This window comes from Eulemur rufifrons, chromosome 8 (genome assembly GCF_041146395.1).
Source record: "Eulemur rufifrons isolate Redbay chromosome 8, OSU_ERuf_1, whole genome shotgun sequence".
Lineage (NCBI taxonomy): Eukaryota > Metazoa > Chordata > Mammalia > Primates > Lemuridae > Eulemur > Eulemur rufifrons.
The window spans coordinates 120,475,602-120,486,722 of NC_090990.1; positions in this window are offsets into that span (position 1 = coordinate 120,475,602).

The window sequence follows — 11,121 nt, forward strand, 5'->3', positions numbered from 1 at the left end:
AGGAATATGTGATTGGGGCTTTTCTTAAAGTGGCCCTGGGTTGCATATTTCCACCTGTTCCTATCTGTGTATCTCAGGTTGAATTGTGTGTCTATTTCAGCATAAGGAATGACTGACACTAGACTCAGGGAATGACTCTTATTCTGTTAGCATTAGTTGTATATGTCGACCAGGCATTGGGTCCTGCTCTGTAGAGCACTTAGGAGAGGAAAATGCTATGCTATGTAATATATGGGCTCCTCAGGTGGTCACTTGTGTACAGGAAGAACAGTCACCGTGTGGTATGAGAGCCACACTCCTAAAAGCTTTACAAAATGGCTTTGCTGCTGCAGCTGCCTATGCCTCTGTTACCAAAACACATAACATTCATAATTTGGGGGATTTTCCAGAAGTACATATGTTCAAAGGATGACTAAACATAGGATGCATATGAAGGTGCAATGGACAATATGAGTAATAACTGACAGTGACAGAAGTAGAGGCCACCATCCCTAGTGAACAGTGTACCAGCCACCAGAAATCTGATAGAAGATCACTGGTGGTCCTGCAAGGCTAGACTAAGGGCTTAAGATGTTACTAGGAAAAGTTGAGCTGTTGAAATTTTCTGAGCAGAATTGAGTTATAGGAACATTAATATTGTGTTGTAATACTCTTAAAGGCTTTCTAGTCAATTGATAATCAACCAATCCATTGGTTAATTTAAAAATTAGATTTTTTAAAAAATAGTTGCACACCAAATTTTAGAGTCATTGTTTTAGGTCCCCTGGAATCGTAGTTATTAAATATACAGAAATTTTGATCATCTGTCTGAATTAAAATTCAGGCTCTGCTACTCACTATTGTGTGACCTTGGGGAAAGTTACTTTATCTTTCTACACTCAGATTTTATAATCTTTAAGATAGGGATAGTTATCAGACCTACCTCATGGGACCGTGGTGAGAATCAATTAATTTAATATATTTAAGGCATTATTTAACGCATATATTTAACTGCTGTGAGCAGGGCTTCTTGCCACTTTTAGTTTGAAGTCTCCTAGTTGGTGAGCTGCTCTCTTGTATGCACAATAAACTTTTAAAATTTTTCTAACTCCATCTGATTTTATTTTTGACTCCACCAAGCACGTTAACTTGCATAAGCCTTTGATGATAGTCAAATCACTGTCATTATAACACTAGAGTGAAGTGAAAAGGAAACTTTAATTCATTCAACCAAAATATATAAGCAGCTTCTCTGAGCCAATCACCATAATTGAGCAAAAACAGATATCATCTCTGCCCTCTTTAATCAAATATCATATATATAAATGTAAAATTGCGGCTATAATAAGTCTTTAGAAGGAGAGGTACTTTATTCTTGATTACTTAAAGCAGGAGGATTTGACCTGATCAGGGATGTGAGGGCAGGCTTTTCTGAGGTTTTGAGGACTGATTGGAAAGATAATGGTTTAATGGTTAACCAAAAAGAGACAAGATAATGGTATTCTATGATCAGGGCACCGCCTATCAATTATAGTGAATTACAGAGAGAAATAAGGGTGCAGGGTAATCAGGAGCCATTGGGTTTGGTGCAGGATATTTTAGCCAAAGTAGTAACTTTCCTCTAATGGTAGGTTAGAATCTAATCTAAAAGTAGAAGGAAGTCCAAGGAAATGTTTTAAACTTTGTGTGTGTGTGTGCGTGTGTGTGTGTGAGTGTGTGTGTGTGTGTGTGTTGAGGTTTAAAATTATATTTTAAAAATCTTCCTTCAACTCCAGTGTGAATAATTAATTAGATGGAGAATAAAACAGATGCATATGGAAAATTTTAGTTATGGTGAAATCTAATGGAAATTTCACCAATGATATAAATGTTTTATGCCCATGCTGTTCACTTCAAATGTGGCTACTGTGACTGAGGTATTAAATTTTTAATTTTAGTTAATTTTAGGTAAGTTAAATTTAAATTTAAATAGCTACATGTGGCCAGTGGCTACTATAGTGGACAGTGCAGAAAGGCCATTGCAGTCACCATTCAGGCAAGAGTTGATAGCAGCTCAGATGATACTTTTGACAGTGGAAAGAAATAGAAATATTTGAGAGAAATTTAGTAGAAAAAGTTTTAGAGAATTTGGTTTTGGTTTAGATATAAGGCTAAAAAATGGGTAAGGATTGAGATGATTTGTTGGTTTCTGGCTTACATAGTTCGGTTCATAGTAATGTTATTCACTGAAAGAAGGAATGAAGAAGATATCACTTTTAGGGTAGGGATCATGATTTTAATAATGGGCTTGCGGAGTGTCAGGACGCTTGGATGTATTCAAGTAAGGTTATCAAGTAAACAGTAGTGTTCATTACTCTGGTGATCAAAAGAGAGTTCTAAGTTTAAGATATAATTTTATGAATTGTATGAGTACAATTTAAGGAATGAGTGTGTGAGGCATCCTAGAGAAAAAAATTTTGAATGAGAAAAGAAAAAGAAAAGAGGTTAAGATAGCAAGTGTTGGTCAGAATGTGGAGGAAAGAGAACACTTGTGTATCACTGGTAGCCATTATGGAGAATGGTATAGAGATTCCTCAGAAAACTAAAAAGAAGATTACTGTATGATCCAGTAATTCCACTTCTGGGTATATATCCCAAGGAATTGAAATCAATACACCCAAAAGATATCTGTACCTCCATGTTCACTGCAGCATTATTCAAAATAGCTAAGAAATGGAAGTAACCTAGGTGTCCATCATCAGATGAATGGATAAAAATACTGTGATATATACAATGCAATACTATTCAATTTTAAGAAAGAAATCTTGTCAATTGTGACAACGTGGATTAATTTGGAGGACATTATGCTAAGTTAATAAGCCAGGCACAGAAACACAAATATGCATGATACCACTTATATTTGGAATCTAAAGAAATTGAACTTGTAGAACTAGAGAGTAGGGTGATGGTTATCAGAGCCTCAGGGAGGGAAGCATTGATGGGGACAGGGGAAATGTTGATCAAAGTTTCAATCAGACAAGAAGGAATAAACTTTAGTGATCTATTGCACAGAATGATGACTATAATAAATAATAATGCATTGTATATTTCAAAATTCCTAAAAGAATAGATTTTAAATGTTTTCACCACAGAAGATGATAAATATGTGAGGTGATGGATTTGTTAATTAGCCTGATTTAATCATTCCTCATTGTAAACATTTCAAAACATCACACTGTACCTCATAAATATATACCATTATTATTTATTAGCTAAAAACTTTTTAAAAATAAATTTAAGAAAAGAAAAGAGACTAAAATGTCTTTAAGAAGCTCCAACCATTAATAAGTAGAGAACAATAAATGATCCCATGATGAAGACAGGGAGAATGTTATGTGATTATTTTTCTCTCTTTTGTCCCCAATTTGTTTATAAAACAAGTAGCTTAAAGATATCTAATACTACCTAATTATCACTTAATCACTGCCAAAAAAATGCTAATATTTTGGATCTCAGATTTTGGGGATTCTACAGATAGTTGTTTTAGTTAGGGCTTTATGAATAAATTTGGCACTTGGGTTAATGGACAAGTTCTGGAAGTTAAAAGATGACTAATTAGGTAATGAAAACTCTGAAAAGATTTGCTTATCTAGAAATATGTACTTGCATTTCAAAGGAGAATAAAACTAGGAACCATGGAGTTATTCCAGGGTGTATAAACCCAGAGATACTGGTCTTATCTCTCCTTTTTAGAGATTTATGTGTTTGCATTTTAATGGATAAGAAACCAAGGGTTTTCCCCTTATCTTACCCTGGAGACTTTGTTTATGATACAGGGATACATTAGTCTCTCGGGAGAGGAGAGGGTCAACATATATAAGCTGTCTTATTCATATTTTGGGCTTCCTCTCATGTGAAGCAACCTCTGGTATGCACAGAGCTGTCCGTCAGACTCTCACTGGATCAACCCAGAAGAAGGAAATACTAGGGCAAGTGGAACCAATGCAGTTATTGCTGTAAGAAATTATAATTTATATTGATCAAGGTTCTCCTGGAGAGAGTTGGAACCCATTATATTAAGTGAAGTATCCCAAGAATGGAAAAACAAGCATCACATGTACTCACCAGAAAATTGGTTTCCCTGATCATTACCTAAATTCACATCTGGGAACGATATCAATTGGATATCAGACTGAGGTGGGGGGTGGGGGAGAGGATGGGTGTATGCCTACATGATGAGAGCATTGCGCACCATTTGGGGAATGGTCACGCTTGAAGGTGCTGACTCGAGGAGTGGGGGGAATGAGGAGGGGATGGGTATATACCTACATGATGAGTGTAACGTGCACTGTCTGGGGAACGGACACGCCTGGAGCTTTTACTTGGGGGGACAGGCGGTACATGGGCAACGTATGTAACCTGAAATTCTGTATTCCCCATAATAAGATGAAATAAAAAAAAAGAAATATAATGCTTATTTTTAATCTGAAATAATAAAAAAGAAATAAAAAAAGAAATATGATGCTTATTTTTAATAAAATAATGAAATATGAATAAATGTACATATCAAGACCTACAATCTTCCCTAACATTTTTTACTTTTTTCACAGAACAGTTGATCCTTGAACAGCGGGAGAATTAGGGCCACTGATACCCCATCCAGTCAAAAACTCAAGTATAATTTTGACTCCCCCAAAACTTGACTAGAGATCTTATTGATAATATAAAAAGTTGATTGACACATAGTTGGTACATTATATGTATTATATGCTATATTCTTACAATAAAGTAGGCTAGATAAAAGAAAATGTTATTAAGAAAATCATAAGGAAAAGAAATTATATTTACTATTCATTAAGTGGAAATTAATCGTTATAAAAATCTTTACCTCATCATCTTCATGTTGAGTAGACGGAAGGGAAGAGGCAGAGGAGGAGGAAGAAAAGGGATTGGTCTTGCTGTCTCAGGGATGGCAGAAGTGATAGAAAATTAATATATATTTGGACCTACTCCATTCAAATTTGTGTTGTTCAAGGGTCAACTGTACTTCAATAAATGTAGGTAGCCACACTTTGGAATTCAGTAGAGAGGAAACTGATCTTTAGAATAACAACATTTAAAATACCTCAAAACGTTCTATCCACATCAATCATATATGCTCTTACACTGCTTTGAACCACCAAGACACATTCATCACTTTTAATGATGCTTAACTTACTTCCCTCAACAGTATACTCATTTGTGTATACATTGTGGGCCCACTTCAAATCACAAGCTAAATGAAGACAAAGACTACATCATATTTATTTTTATGTCTTACTAGTACATTGTTTTACCACAATGAATGTTTGTATAATCTAATTGAATCGACAAGTTTAGATCTGATTTGAAAACCCATACATGTAGCCCTGTGGTTACACATATAGGTCATCTCAGGTTACCCATACAGAAAGGGTCACTGTTCTTCTCCCCAGCGAGGGCTCCCATATCTCTGTATTATTTTCATGCATCTGTCCAAACCATTCCTTTGTGAATATTTAGCAGACAATTCTACTTCATGTATAGATGAATAGGGCTTGGATTTGTTGAATACATTTACCATTTGGAAAAAGATCACTGCTAAAAAAAGATTCTAAATCATTACATTAGTCATATGAATTATTCCATGAATATTTAAGACTTCTGAGAGACATCTTTATTGTGTCTTTCTCAAAAAATAAGTAACTTGGTCTTATAAAGAAAAAGTTTTCTGCAGAGGAGAGGCATAAAGAAGAGAGAATATTAATAGCTTTTTTCTTTTTTTTTCTGAGACTATTATTCGCATGCTTTTCATAATATTTTAGTTGAAGAGATGCAGGTATAGTCATCGTAAGAAATTTATTTGGTTGATAATTTTCTCAGGTGGCACTTTTTGACTGATGACTTTCCTCAAAGCAATTCTATTTCTATAAAATCAAATCCAGACTTTGGCTGCTCCACTGAATTCTCATGGTGCCATCAAGAAAATCTTGCTACAGAGTTACTAAAATTTGCTGAGATTGCAGCTCATGTATTATGTGGTTAAATGAAAATAATCTCAATAAGAGGGTAGCTTAGCTGTCTTAAGCCTATGGTTTTGGGCAAGGACTATGAAAAGGGAAGCAAGCTCATGGCCCCAGTGTAAATATAAAAAATAGGGATAAAAACCGAGTGAATGCTTGCTCTTTGACCTCATTTCTATACTTCACATAATTTTAGAAACCCTATCTCGTTGCTTCTTCCATTGGAAGAGAATATAATTTCCAAGTTTCTTTTAGCTCTAACTTGGGACTCAGATTACTGATAACATATATTTCTTAACCTAAATTAAATATATCTTTATAGCCAATCATGCTTATTTACATACTAAGAAAAACAATTCAAACTTTGGTCCAATCTCAGGACTTCAGTTTCTCTTCATCAAAGAGTAAATAGACATAAAATATCAATCCATGCTCTTTCTACATTGGTTCTTCATGTATAGAACAATTTGTGACTGTATATACTTTTACTGAAGGGTAAACTACACTATGACGTCTTTAAAAAATTTTTGAGCATTGTTTGCAAATAAATGATTCATAAATAAATATCAGCATCTTATATATTCCAGACACCTTTTAAGGGGAGGAAAAGGTATCAAAGAGATGTATAATATGACAGGGGTTAATAAATGTTATGGAGAAAATTAAAGCAACAAAGGATTGGAGATAGGTAGCTTATGGGAGTTTCATTTTATACAGTGTGGAATCAAAAGTCCTCACTGATAATGTTACATTTTGAGTGGACTAAGGAGATAGGAAAATCTGGAAACAGTAAGTAAAAAGGCCCTGATGGTTGAATGTGATTGATCTGTTTAAGAAAGGGCAAGGGAGTCAGTGTGGCTGCAGTGGACTAGGAAAGAGATGAGAAATCAGGTCAGCTATGTAGCTAAGAGCCGAATTACACAGAACATATTTGGTCTTGCCAAGCATTTAAGATTTAACCTGTGTATGATTGGGATCCACTGTGGGTGGTTGAGCTGAGGGAGAATAGTTTCTAACATTTTAAAAAAGATTATTCTACTTCATGGAGAACAAAGTGTAAAGGAACAAGTATGGAAGAAGGACTTCTCCAGGGGAGAGATGGCAGTGGCCTGGACAAGAGGACGATAGTGAAGTGGTAAGAGGTGGTTAGATTTAGGATTTGTTTTAAAAGAAGACACTGTCACACTTGCTGATAAATTAGATGTGGAAATTTGAAAGGAAGAATGGTGTTTTCAATTATGTGGATAGAGAAGAATATAAGAGGTAAAGATTTAGGATGAATCAATCATTCAGTTTAGGGACAATGCTAAATTTGAGGTTATTTAGACGCTCCTAGCATGCTGCAGTCTAAGCAGCTGGATAGACAAGTGTACACTTCAGGTGAGAGATCCGAACTACAGATAAACTTTGGTGACTGGATATTTGCAGCTAACATGTAAAGCTCATGAGTTCAGGTGAGATTCCAAGGAGAGTAAAATAGAGGAAACAGAGAAGGGGATGAAGGACAGAGCCTGAATTACTATAGGATTCAAAGGTCATAAAGCTGATAAGTAACCAGCAAAGGAGATTGAGAGAGGAGCTGATGGGGTCGGAGGAGAACCAGAAAGAACAGTATCCTAAAGTTCAAATAAAGAATAACTTTCAAGGGAGGAATAATTAACTCTGTCAAATGCTTCTGAAAAGCCAAATAAGAAAGAGACTACGTTTGGATGTTCAGTTTTAGACCATTGAAGGAGGCGTCTTCCATGCGTACAGATTTGAAGTTAATTGCATATTTTGCAGCACTGGTAGCTTTGTGCAATCCCAGTGTAATATCTTGAGCAGCAGCTAACAGGTGAACTTTAGATAATGAAATCCTAAAATAAAAAGTAAAAATAAATAATTCTATGTCTTTCTCACAAGCAATATAACCCAGCAAATATTTAGTTATACAAAAATTGTACCAAAGCTGAATTTGGGGAGGAAACTAGAGGGTAATCATTGTTGTGTGTAAGAAAATAAGAAGAATTTGCTTTAAGAAAATATTTATTTCTATTTTTGTCTTTTTGGTTTTTTTTTTTTTTAATCTACAGACAGAGAGAAAGAAGGAGGTTGGTGACATAGAAGAGGGGGTTATGGAATTATGGAGGATGACAGGAGTGAGCTGCAGAATGAATGAATAAATTATTTTTACTAAAAATTCTACTCAGCCACAAAAATCAATGGTGATCTAGCACCTCTTGTATTTTCCTGGATAGAGCCGGGGCCCATTCTACTAAGTAAAATATCACAAGCACCACATGTACTCAGCATCAAATTGGTATTAACTGATCAACACTTATGTGCACATATAGTAATAACACTCATCGGGTGTCAGGCAGGTAGAAGGGGGAAGGAGGGGATGGGTATATTCACACCTAATGGGTGTGGTGTGCACCATTTGGGATATGGACACACTTGAAGCTCTGACTCAGGTGGGGCAAAGGCAATATATGTAACCTAAGCATTCATACCCCTGTAATATGCTGAAAAAAAAATACTTAATACTCAGCTTTACACTTCTGACTTATAAACTCCTTTGCCACAACAATCATTCTGTGAGATCTGCTACATTCACAAAGAGCTTGTGTATTTGTTTTTCTTAGAATTGGAAGGAATGGAGCTGAGTTGCAAATTTATATCAATTTCTAGGCATAGAGAATACTACAAATAGAAGAAACAAGCCTCAGAGCAGAGGGTAAGAATTCTGTGGGAAAGTGCTAGTGCCAGATATAATCATCAGCATATAAACATGCTGCATAACAACAGCAGCCCAGGAATTTAATAAATAAAGGGAATATTAGACTGACCATGCATATGAGATAGAGATTGAAAGCAAATTTAGTTCAATATTTAAAGACCTTATGATCCAAGCTGTCACCTGGATAGTATAAGATCTTAATAAAAGCAGATGCATCTTTCAAAGAGAAAAATCAATGCACCACTTTCCTTAACAAGTATTTCTTGGTTAATTATTAACTTTCTCTGAGAGTAATTTATTTTTAAAATGTATGAACAGTGATACCAAATAACAGTGGAGAAAGATTATTTAAACACACCTTAAACTTGTCACCACTATTTAAAATGCATTTAGGTTAGATGGCTCATAGATAGAGTCAAGATTTTTTATTTTTTATGCTTTTTTATATATATTTAATGTGTACAACATGATGGTTTGATATACACACGATTTCTAACTTACAATGGTTTGACTTAAGTTTTTTGACTCTATGATGGATTCATTGGAGTATAAAATGCATTTTCAATTTACAGTATTTTCAATTAAGTTGTGTTTATTGGAACATAACCCCATCTTAAGTTGAGAAGCATCTGTATTTATATATACTGAAATGTTTACTGTAGTCAAGCAATTAACATATTCATCATCTCACATAGTAACCCTTCTTTTTTTGTGTGTGGCAAGAGCACTTAAAGTCTACGTTCTTTGCAAATTTCCAGTATATAATAGAATTTTACTACATAGTTCTCATGTTGAACATTAAATCTCTAGACTTCTTCATCCTACATGTCTGCAACTTTGTAAAGAGTCAAGATTTAAAAGAACAAACAATGAATAAAATCATCCGCTCTATTAGTTTTAACATTCCGTATCTGTAGCATTCCAGGATTTTTAGGTTGGCAAATCCAGTACAGAAAATACTTTAAAAATTCCATACTATCACATAGCTTTGGGAACGAAGTCCTTATAAGTGCCTGGAGGTTTTGGCAAGAAGAAATTTTGGGATGGTTTGGTTCTTAGAGGTTTAGAATCAGTTCTTAAGAATTTACTATTTGAGATGCAAACCTTCCTCCCACCTTCCAAATCCCGAGTTACAGGAATGTGGATGATTGCCTGCAGTAAAGTGTTCAATTAGGTGCTAATTTTTATGTGTTACTACTTCATTTCCTTTATCTAAAATACCCCAGTGATATTTCTGGTTTCTGTTAAATGTGTTTATCTCTACCTGGCTGTTTACACAGACACAATGATTCTTTTCTCCCTGAATCAGGCTTCAGGGGCTCTAAATTTCCCCACAACATGAAAGCTATGCAGTACTACAAACAAAGTGATTCAATAGTTGCTTAATGATTGATAATCTGCATAAAGAACATTAAATTTTTTTTTAAATTTTATTTTTAGAATAGTTTTAGAATTATAGGAAAATTGCAAAAATGGTATAGAGATTCCCATATACCACCCACTCTAATATATGAGATATATGAAAATTTCCCATAATAATGAAGTGTTTTGACTGTTAGCATCTCATATTGGCATGGTGCATTTGTCATAATTGATGAACCAATATTGATATATTACTATTAACTAAACTTCATACTTCATGTAAATTCCCCTAGCTTTCCTCCAATGTCCTTTTCTATTCTGGGATCTCATCCAGAATATCACATTAACTTTATTTGTTATGTTTCTTTAGATTCCTCTTGGCTGAGATAGTTTCTCAGACTTCTGGATTTGGTGACCTTGACACTTTTGAGGAGGACTAACCAGGTATTTTGTAGAATGTCCTTCAATTGGTATTTGTCTGATGTTTTTCCTCATAAGACAGAAGTTATGTGTTTTTGGCAAGAAGACCACAGAGGAGAAGTGGCATTTTCATTGCATCCTATAAAAGTTACATATCAATATTACTTAACACTGGTCATATTGACTTTGATCCCCTAGTTGAGACAGTATACGTCAAGTTTCTCTGCTGTAATGTTAACATTCCTCCCTTCTTTCCATACTGTAGTCTTTGGAAGAACATCACCATGCACAGCCCCCACTTAGGAATGGGGAGCTACACTTAAGTATTTATGTATATTTTTCTACATAAATTAGTTGAAATCCTTCTGCATAGACTATTTCTCTATTCTCCACCATTTATTTACTTATTCATTCATTTATTTGTATCAGTATGTACTCATGGATTTCTATTTTATCTTTTGGGTTATGATCCAGTATTAATAGTGCTTATTTATTTTCTTGTGCAAACTGTCACTGTTTTGGCCTTTGGGAGGTTTTTCATTTCTTTCCTGTGTTTTGTGACATACCTTATTCAATGTAGGGTTTTTGTTTATTTTTAAGTACCTCCTTACTTTCTGAGAC